This window comes from Bubalus kerabau, chromosome 17 (assembly GCF_029407905.1).
Source record: "Bubalus kerabau isolate K-KA32 ecotype Philippines breed swamp buffalo chromosome 17, PCC_UOA_SB_1v2, whole genome shotgun sequence".
Classification (NCBI taxonomy): domain Eukaryota; kingdom Metazoa; phylum Chordata; class Mammalia; order Artiodactyla; family Bovidae; genus Bubalus; species Bubalus kerabau.
Genome location: NC_073640.1, coordinates 62542173 through 62552979, shown reverse-complemented (window position 1 = coordinate 62552979; position 10807 = coordinate 62542173). Strand labels below are relative to the sequence as shown.

At 46.0% G+C, this 10807-nt stretch overlaps 1 protein-coding gene across 1 annotated transcript in view; it reads left to right on the top strand.

Annotated features, from left to right (window-relative positions):
* The first annotated feature begins 471 nt into the window (after positions 1 to 471).
* Positions 472 to 10807, top strand: part of LOC129631274 (zinc finger protein OZF-like) — a 59992-nt gene continuing 49656 nt past the window's right edge. The window contains exon 1 of the mRNA XM_055552182.1: positions 472 to 669. The gene's annotated coding sequence lies outside the window, so the exon portion shown is untranslated. The remainder of the gene's footprint in view (positions 670 to 10807) is intronic.

Genomic DNA, 10807 nt, shown 5'->3' with positions numbered 1-10807 from the left:
TGTTACAGTTATTTAAACTAATGAAGAATCTATGATGCAACCCAAGACGTGTAAAACCCTCTGTATGAGTGTGTGAGTGATTAGTCGCTCAGTCGTGCCCGCCTCCTTGGGACGCTACGGACTCTAGCCAGTCATGATCCTGTCCATCGGGATTCTCCAGAAAAGAACATAAGTGACCATGTCCTCCTTCCGGGGATCTTCCCAGTCCGGCGATGGAACCCAGGTCTGCCGCATTGCAGCCAGATTCTTTTCCGGTCTGAGCCACCAGGAAACCCTCAAGTACTTTTCAACACTGACAAGACGCCTCTGGGAACCGAACCTAGAAGGCTGCAAGTATCCTCTTGGCCCCACTCGGTGCGGCTGATCCTCGCTCGGTTCATTTCGGGCAGGTTCGGCCCCGCTCGGCTCCGCCCCTCGCAACCCCAGACGCAGGCGTGTCCTACGCCACGCCCCTCACACGCCCAGACGCAGGGTGGGGATCCTACGCCCCAACCCTCACGCCCTAGACGCAGGCCTGTCTACGTCCCGCCCCTCACACGCCCAGCGGCAGGCGGGTGGCCTACGCTCTGCCCCTCGCAGATGCTTTAGTCTTGTACCAAGGGCGGAGGAGTCTTTTACCTCTGTACACGACGCAGGCGAGTTTACAGCAAATTCTGAAGCCAGCTCTTGGTAGGTGCGGTCGCCCTGGGAATCGAGGGTAGTTTTATGTTTTATTTTTCTTAACCTGCGCCTGCGGTATCCCACTCTCCTCCATATCCGTGGTCTCGGATCACCTCGGACCTCCCTGTTCCCCTACCCGTTCCTCCACTCCAAGTCAGTTCAGTGTCCGTGAGAGGCCCAGGGACTGAATTCCTTTACGTATAAAATCCTGTAGAATTTTGTAAAATCCCGTTGTAAAAATTACGAAGTACCTAGTAATTTATAGGGAAGAAGTCAAGTTATGACATGGCACCTGATAATTTTGTAAATATCTGAAAACACGTGTTCAGGAATTAGTTCAGAATTTCAGCTTTGGGACTGCTGGTGGAGCTGGAGTTTTTTCTCAGTGTTCAGTTCAGTTCAGTCGCTCAGTCGTGTCTAACTCTTTGGGACCCCATGAATCGCAGCATGCCAGGCCTCCCTGTCCATCACCATCTCCCGGAGTTGACTCAAACTCAGGTCCATCGAGTTGGTGATACCATCCAGCCATCTCATCCTCCGTCATCCCCTTATCCTCCTGCCCCCAATCCCTCCCAGCATCAGAGTCAACTCTTCGCATGAGGTGGCCAAAGTACTGGAGTTTCAGTTTTAGCATCATTCCTTCCAAAGAACACCCAGGGCTGATCTCCTTTAGAATGGAATGGTTGGATCTCCTTGCAGACCAAGGGACTCTCAAGAGTCTTCTCCAACACCACAGTTCAAAAGCATCAATTCTTCGGCTCTCAGCTTTCTTCACAGTCCAACTCTCACCTCCATACATGACCACCGGAAAAAACATAGCCTTGAGTAGACGGACCTTTTGGCAAAGTAATGTCTCTGCTTTTGAATATGCTATCTAGGTTGGTCATAACTTTTCTTCCAAGGAGTGTCTTAATTTCATGGCTGCAGTCACCATCTGCAGTGATTTTGGAGCACCAAAAAAATAAAGTCTAACACTGTTTTCTCAGTGTTAGGGAGCCATATTACTGTCCCTTTCTGGTTTATATGACCAGGGTACTAAATCGACTACAATGGCCCTTCATTTTAGGAAATTATTTTCAGTGCTGCTAGTTACTGGTATGAGCACTAGACTCAATGAGAAATATAAATGTTCTCTATGCTCAGTCCTGTCTGACTCTTTGCGACTCCATGGAGTGTAGCCGGCCAGGCTCCTCAGTCCATGGGATTTCCCAGGCAAGAATACTGGAATGGGTTGCCATTTCCTAACCGTGGGGATGTTCCGACTCAGGGATGGATCCCCCGTCTCTTGCATCTCCTTCACTGGCAGGCGGATTTTTTTTACCACTGAGCCACCTGGGGAGCCCCTTTGGTCTGATACTAGTGTAGACAATTTTCTTTGAATTAAAGAAGTGGGTTTTGGTTGCATGTTTTCCAGTGATATGAAACGCAGTGGGGATAATGCTGAGTTTTGGATTGCTGGCAAGTGTGGTGGAAAGTGGTATATAATAGTGGGAAAATATCCTAAGAAACTGGAGAATTCGAAGACATTTGAGGGATAATTTTAGATTTTGTGCATTGAGGTTGACTGCCAGTGCTAGACTCAAGTCTGATATGATTATGGGGGGCTAGGGGTGAGGAGCAGTGAACTTCAAGTAATGAGGCCCAGTTAGGGTTAGGGTTGTGGGACTGCTGTTGCTGGAATATTGTCAGAGATAAGAAATCATTGAAAATGCTTCCAGCTAATAGAGCTTTGATGGAGTTGAGTAGGAGTGGGTTGTCTTCATTAATTAAAATTAATTGGAGAAGGGAGATTGTTCTAGAATTGGGACGATGATAACAGGAGTGCTGTACATAGTTGTGCGGGATGTAGAGACAGGGTTATTAATAGACTCAGGTCTTGGTGTGCAACATGTTGGTGGATTGAATAAAAGATCTGTAGAGTAGAAGCCTGTTGAGGAATGGTATTCCTGTTAATGGGAGACTTCATATGAGGGCTGTTGCATGCATTGCTTCCAGCAGTTTATCTGCTCAGAGCGGAGGATACTGATTTTACTGTGGTTAGGGTGGCCAGAAGCTTTGGAATCTAAGGGGTTATGAAGGAGGTCCCCCTGTCCTTAAAGAGCGGGAGTATCTTCCATTTAGGTCTAAGTGGGGGAGGACACTGGGCAGTGACATTGGGGCCTCTCTCTCTTTGTGACTCCTTCACTGAGCTCAATCTAACCAAATCTCAGGGACCTAAACTTTGAGATGTCCCCAGTTGCTGGCAGGTTTTGCCCAGAGGACCAGCTTCTTGGTCTCCGTACTGAGTGCCCAGTGTCCTCGGAGTTGCAGCTTGTGTGTTTCTGTTGCAATGCCCATGCCCAGTGGTCTCTGCCGTGTAGCCCTATTGCTCAGCTGTGCATGAAAACTGGTGAAAAATGGGAGAAAGTGGAGGGGAATGTTGAGGTCTGCAGGAGAGCTGTGGGAAGGAGCAAGTGTGAGCCTCTGATTGAGCCCTATGTGTGGCAATGGGTATGTTCCAAGATTAGTGGTGTGACCAAGTTCAAGCTGACTCTGTCCCCCGTAAGATAGACCAGTGCTTCAGAGTGACTGTCATGATCCGTGCACAGCTTGAAAAAGGATTTCCAGACGTGAGGCCGAAAGGGAGGAGAATAAAGTTTATTAGACTGGATGACAGTGTTAGCACAGCAGGTTAGCTCAAGGGAGAGTTGAACACTTTCCCAGGCTTGCAGCCAAGTTTTATAGCCTAAGACAGAGAAAATTCCTACTGGAATGGTAGCATTAGGTGATTGCTTATGATGCTGTTCAGTCATGGCCCACACTTTGCAACCCCATGGAGTGCAACAAGCCAGGTTTCCCTGTCCTCCAACATCACCCAGAACTTGCTCAAACTCTTGTCCATTGAGTCAGTCTTGCCATCCACCATCTCATCCTCTGTTGTCCCCGTCTCCTCCTGCCTTCAGTCTTTACCAGCATCACGGCCTTTTCTAATGAGTCAGCTCTTAGCATCAATTGGCTAAAGTATTGGAGTTTCAGCTTCAGCATCATTTCTTCCAATGAATATTCAGGACTGATTTCCTTTAGGATGGACTGGTTGGATCTTCTTGCATCCAAGGTACTCACAACAGTCTTCTCCAACACAAAGTTCAAAAGCATCAATTCCTTGGCGCTCATCTTTGTGTGTACTTCATCTCTCACATCTATATATGACTACTGGGAAAACTATATCTGTGACTATACTGACCTTTGTCGGCAATATAATGACTCTGCTTTTTAATATTCTATTTAGGTTTGTCATCACTTTTCTTCTAGTGAGCAAGCGTGTTTGAATTTCATGGCTGTGGTCACCATCTACAGTGATTTCGGAGCCAAGAAAATAAAGTCTGTTACTCTTTCCACTGTTTCCCCATTTATTTGCCATGAAGTCATGGGACCTGATGCAGTCAAATGAAAAAATGTTTTTAAAAAAGAACTCAGAAATGTGTATTAGACGCTGAGTCTGTGGTTCTTTTGTTCTAACCAGTAGGTGCTTGAGCCTTTCTCTTGTATGTCACTGGGGTCTGGGAGACTTCAGCTTTTCTATCAACAAGAGACAGAAGAGAAAGACATATATCATATGGCATCACTTATCTGTGGAATCTAAACAAAGGGTACAAATGAACTTCTCTACAAAACAGGAATAGACGTGCTGACATACAAAACAACGTATGGTTATCAGGACGTGAGAGGTGAAGGAATAAATTGGGAGATGTGGATTAACATACCTTTCACTTCATCTCACTACTATGCATAAAGTGAATAAGTAATGAGGACCTATTATATAGCACAGGGAATTCTACTAAATACTCTGTAATGAGCTATATGGAGAAAAAAAACTTAAAAAGAATGGATATATGTATATGTATTCTGTTGTTCCCTGGCTCAGTGGTGTCCAGAGTTTGCGACCTGATGGACTGCGGCATGCCAGGCTTCCCTGTCCTTCACTGTCTCCTGGAGTTTGCTCAAATTCATGTCCATTGAGTCAGTGATGCTAACCATCTTCTGTCACCCCCTTCTCCTCTTGCCCTCAGTCTTTCCTGATGATTGTCTTTTCCAATGAGTCCGATATTTGCATCAGTTGGCCAAAGTATTGGAGCTTCAGCATCAGCATCAGTCCTTCCAGTGAATATTCAGGGTTGATCTCCTTTAGAATTGACTGGTTGATCCCCTTGCTGTCCAAGGGACTCTCAGGATTCTTCTCTATCACCATAATCCAAAAGCATCAATTCTTTGGTCAACTTTGTTTATGGACCGACTCGCACATCTCTACCTGCTACTGGAAAAACAACAGCTTTGACATTAGGGACCTTCGTTGGCAAAGTGATGCCTTAGCTTTAAAATACACTGTCTACTTTTATGATACCTTTCCTCTTTTTTTTTTTTTAATTTTATTTTATTTTTAAACTTTACATAATTGTATTAGTTTTGCCAAATATCAAAATGAATCCGCCACAGGTATACATGTGTTCGCCATCCTGAACCCTCTTCCCTCTTCCCTCCCCATTCCATCCCTCTGGGTCATCCCAGTGCACCAGCCCCAAGCATCCAGTATCGTGCATCGAACCTGGACTGCTAACTCGTATCATACATGATATTTTACATGTTTCAATGCCATTCTCCCAAATCTTCCCACCCTCTCCCTCTCTCACAGAGTCCATAAGACTGTTCTATACATCAGTGTCTCTTTTGCTGTCTCATACACACACTAACAGATGGAGAAATATACCATGTTCATGGATTGGAAGAATCAATATAGTGAAAATGAGTATACTACCCAAAGCAATCTATAGATTCAATGCAATCCTTATCAAGCTACCAACAGCATTCTTCACAGAGCTAGAACAAATAATTTCACAATTTGTATGGAAATACAAAAAACCTCGAATAGCCAAAGCGATCTTGAGAAAGAAGAATGGAACTGGAGGAATCAACCTACCTGACTTCAGGCTCTACTACAAAGCCACAGTTATCAAGACAGTATGGTACTGGCACAAAGACAGAAATATAGATCAATGGAACAAAATAGAAAGCCCAGAGATAAATCCACGCACATATGGACACCTTATCTTTGACAAAGGAGGCAAGAATATACAATGGATTAAAGACAATCTCTTTAACAAGTGGTGCTGGGAACTCTGGTCAACCACTTGTAAAAGAATGAAACTAGAACACTTTCTAACAGCATACACAAAAATAAACTCAAAATGGATTAAAGATCTAAATGTAAGACCAGAAACTATAAAACTCCTAGAGGAGAACATAGGCAAAACACTCTCTGACATACATCACAGCAGGATCCTCTATGACCCACCTCCCAGAATATTGGAAATAAAAGCAAAAATAAACAAATGGGACCTAACTAACCTTAAAAGCTTCTGCACATCAAAGGAAACTATTAGCAAGGTGAAAAGACAGCCTTCAGAATGGGAGAAGATAATAGCAAATGAAGCAACTGACAAACAACTAATCTCGAGAATATACAAGCAACTCCTACAGCTCAACTCCAGAGAAATAAATGACCCAATCAAAAAATGGGCCAAAGAACTAAATAGACATTTCCCCAAAGAAGACATCCAGATGGCTAACAAACACATGAAAAGATGCTCAACATCACTCATTATCAGAGAAATGCAAATCAAAACCACTATGAGGTACCATTTCACACCAGTCAGAATGGCTGCGATCCAAAAGTCTACAAGTAATAAATGCTGGAGAGGGTGTGGAGAAAAGGGAACCCTCTTACACTGTTGGTGGGAATGCAAACTAGTACAGCCACTATGGAGAACAGTGTGGAGATTCCTTAAAAAACTGGAAATAGAACTGCCTTATGATCCAGCAATCCCACTGCTGGGCATACACCCTGAGGAAACCAGAAGGGAAAGAGACACATGTACCCCAATGTGATACCTTTCCTCTTAAGGAGCAGGCCGTCTTTTCATTTCCTGACTGCAGCCACCTTCAGCAATGAGGCCCTGGCCGTAGCCCCGCTGCCGCCTGACACTCCCACTGTCCCTACGCAGGCCTGACCTCTCTGGCCCGCGGCCCTGACCGCCGAGCTCCGCTCAGGCCCCATCTCCAGGCCACTCCGCCTTTTCACTGCGCGTGCGCACAACGTCACGCACCCAGAAGCGGAGTGCAGCGAGCGAAGGTCTCAGCGCAAAGTGAGTTTCTCTTTCTAGTCAAGTCTTCCTCTCGCAGTTGTCTTTCCTCTGTACCATGGGTTGAGGGTCGCTGCTGAATCTAAATCTCCGCTCCCGTCCCACCACCCCCAGCAAATTCAGATGTCCCTGGGTGGCAAAGAGGCGCCTCCATTTTGCTTTAAACTCGCTCTGAAGCGGATGCCTGCGTTTACTTCCTGAGACGCCTTGTTTCGCAACTCTTTGCTGCTTAAACCAATTTTTGATCTCAGTGACTCCTCTGCCCTTCCTGCACCGCGTGAATTCTCTTGGGCGATGTGGGTTTATTCGCTCTGCGGTCCCCAGGCTCGCGCTCTCGCTCCCAGGAGGCCGCGCCGGCTCCCGCTGCCGGAGAGTCCCGGTTCTCTCCCAGGTACCGGGATTCTGGAGAGCCCGCCCCACTCCTGAGACTCCCAGCCACTCAGTCGTCGCGTCTCATCTGGCCGGTAGTTCTGTCCCTCAGGCATTCATTTCTTAGACCGTTTCCCCTGACCCCCTGTGGGGAGGTTCCTGGGCCAGCCACGTGACACCCATGGTTCTGTGTCCCAAATACAACCCGCTGGAATTTGGCTCTTGCGGGAGGGGGCTTCTTATTCAGTCGCCATCCTTGCAAATAGGAGGGCAGGAGGGTCAGGAGAAGCAGAGACAGCGACCTCGAGAGAAATAGAAAATTGAAAATATCATGAGGGAAAAGCGATGGCAATGAAGAGGATTGGTGAGGAACTTGCGAAGAGATAGCAACATGAAAGAGCCTTGAAGGTAACGGTGGGTAAAGGAGAGAAGTTTAAAGAAAAGCAGAATCTCCAGAAAGTTAAAGGTGAGCAACATATGGAGGTGGTGGTGTTGAGTGTGAGTCTTTGCGACCCCTGTATCTCCCAGTGAAGTGAAGTCGCTCAGTCATGTCCGACTCTTTTGGGATCCTGTGGACTGTAGCCCACCAGGTTTCTCTGTCCATGGGATTCTCCAGGCAAGAATACTGGAGTGGGTTGCCATTTCTTTCTCCAGGGGATCTTCCCAACCCAGGGATCGAACCCAGGTCTCCTGCATTGCAGGCAGACGCTTTAACCTTTGAGCCACCAGGGAAGCCCAAGTCTGCTCAAATTCATGTCCAGGGATGCTATGTAACCATCTGACCCTCTGCCGGCCCCTTCTATATCCTTCAAGGGAGACAGGCTGTAAATCACAGGTGCCAAAGAGGGCGACAGGGGAGACGCAGTTCACACAGAGAGCCGGAAAAGGGGATACAAGAGTTGGAACCTTGACCTACAGACAGGATCATGCTGGCAGAGAAAGGGGAGTACTAGTGAACAGCAACAGTGACAGACTTTATTTTCCTGGGCTCCAAAATCACTGTAGATGGTGACTGCAACTGTGAAATTAAAAGATGCTTGCTCCTTGATAGAAAAACTATGACCAACCTGGACAGCGTATTAAAAAGCAGAGACATTATTTTGCAGACAAAAGTCTATAGTCAAAGCTGTGGTTTTTCCAATAGTTAGGTGTGCATGTGAGAGTTGGACCATAAAGAAAGCTGAGCACCGAAGAGTTGATGGTTTTGAACTGTGGTGTTGGAGAAGACTCTCGAGAGTCCTTTAGACTGCAAGGAGACCAAATGGCTCAATCCTAATGGAAATGTGTCCTGAATATTCATTGGAAGGGCTGATGCTCAAGCTGAAGGTTCAATACTTTGGGCCCCTGATGAGAAGAACTGAGTCATTGGAAAAGACTGTTGCTGGATAAGATTGAAGGTGGGAGGAGAAAGGGCCAGCATCACTGACTGGATGGACATGAGTTTGAGCAAACTCCGGGAGTTGGTGATGGACAGGGAAGCCTGGCATGCTGCAGTCCGTGGTATCCCAAAGAGTCCGACTCGACTGAGCAACTGAACTGAGTGATTGGAGGAGCTGAGAAAGAAAGTGAGCTGAAAGGAAGCATTGCACTTGGAGGTGCCAGAGAGTTGGGAGGAAGAGAGGGCAGACGTGGAGGAAGAAAGGCAGAAATACAAGGAGATTTTGGATTATCAAGGAGGATGGAGAAAAAGGATCTTTATGAGGAACAGATGGCAGACAGGCCAGATGGGAGTCAGGGAAGAAGTAGAGAGGAGGACAGGCACAGCAGGAGAACCGAGGAGAAGACAAAGGGAGACAGAGAAAGAAGTAGGGAAACAGATAAATCAAATGAAGTGGAAACAAGTAGTGTGCAGGTGGTGGTGTGGACTAAATCCAGAAGAGTGCTGAATCGATTGGATAAAGAATTAAGTCATGATATATTAATGAAAGATGAAAGATGATGATGAAGATGAAAGAAGAAAGATGATGCTGTGAAAGTGCTGCACTCAACATGCCAGCAAATTTGGAAAACTCAGCAGTGGCAACAGGACTGGAAAAGGTCCGTTTTCATTCCAATCCCAAAGAAAGGCAGTGCCAAAGAATGCTCAAACTACCGCACAATTGCACTCATCTCACACACTAGTAAAGTAATGCTCAAAATTCTCCAAGCCAGGCTTCAGCAATATGTGAACCGTGAACTTCCTGATGTTCAAGCTGGTTTCAGAAAAGGCAGAGGAACCAGAGATCAAATTGCCAACATCCTCTGGATCATGGAAAAAGCAAGAAGAGTTTCAGAAAAACATCTATTTCTGCTTTATTGACTATGCCAAAGCCTTTGACTGTGTGGATCACAATAAACTGTGGAAAATTCTGAAAGAGATGGGAATACCAGACCACCTGATCTGCCTCTTGAAATATTTGTATGCAGGTCAGGAAGCAACAGTTAGAACTGGACATGGAACAACAGACTGGTTCCAAATAGGAAAAGGAGTACGTCAAGGCTGTATATTGTCACCCTGTTTATTTAACCTATATGCAAAGTACATCATGAGAAACGCTGGGCTGGAAGAAGCACAAGCTGGAATCAAGATTGCCGGGAGAAATATCAATAACCTCTGATATGCAGATGACACCACCCTTATGGCAGAAAATGAAGAGGAACTCAAAAGCCTCTTGATGAAAGTGAAAGTGGAGAGTGAAAAAGTTGGCTTGAAGCTCAACATTCAGAAAACGAAGATCACGGCATCTGGTCCCATCACTTCATGGGAAATAGATGGGGAAACAGTGTCAGACTTTATTTTTCTGGGCTCCAAAGTCACTGCAGATGGTGACTGCAGCCATGAAATTAAAAGACGCTTACTCCTTGGAAGGAAAGTTATGACCAACCTAGATAGCATATTCAAAAGCAGAGACATTACTTTGCCAACAAAGGTTCGTCTAGTCAAGGCTATGGTTTTTCCTGTGGTCATGTATGGATGTGAGAGTTGGACTGTGAAGAAGGCTGAGTGCCGAAGAATTGATGCTTTTGAACTGTGGTGTTGGAGAAGCCTCTTGAGAGTGCCTGGACTGCAAGGAGATCCAGCCAGTCCATTCTGAAGGAGATCAGCCCTGGGATTTCTTTGGAGGGAATGATGCTAAAGCTGAGACTCCAGTACTTTGGCCACCTCATGCGAAGAGTTGACTCATTGGAAAAGACTCTGATGCTGGGAGGGATTGGGGGCAAGAGGAGAAGGGGACGACAGAGGATGAGATGGCTGGATGGCATCACTGACTCAATGGACGTGAGTCTCAGTGAACTCTGGGAGTTGGTGATGGACAGGGAGGCCTGGCGTGCTGGGATTCATGGGGTCGCAAAGAATCAGACACGACTGAGCGACTGATCTGATCTGATCTGATATTGGTTTTTTGCTTTGCAATCTAATAAATTTAAATCTTGCTCCTTTAAATTATACAGAGGAGGATGGGAATTGCAATACTTCTGTCTGTAAGGCTTGTGGTTGTTGTAATTATTTGTATTAAAAGAAAACATCCATGTGCATAGTCTGTTGAATTGGGGAGTAAGGCAGTGACTTGACTCACAAAGGTGGGTCACCCGCTTCCCTTTTCCTGGCATTGAGTAGCAGT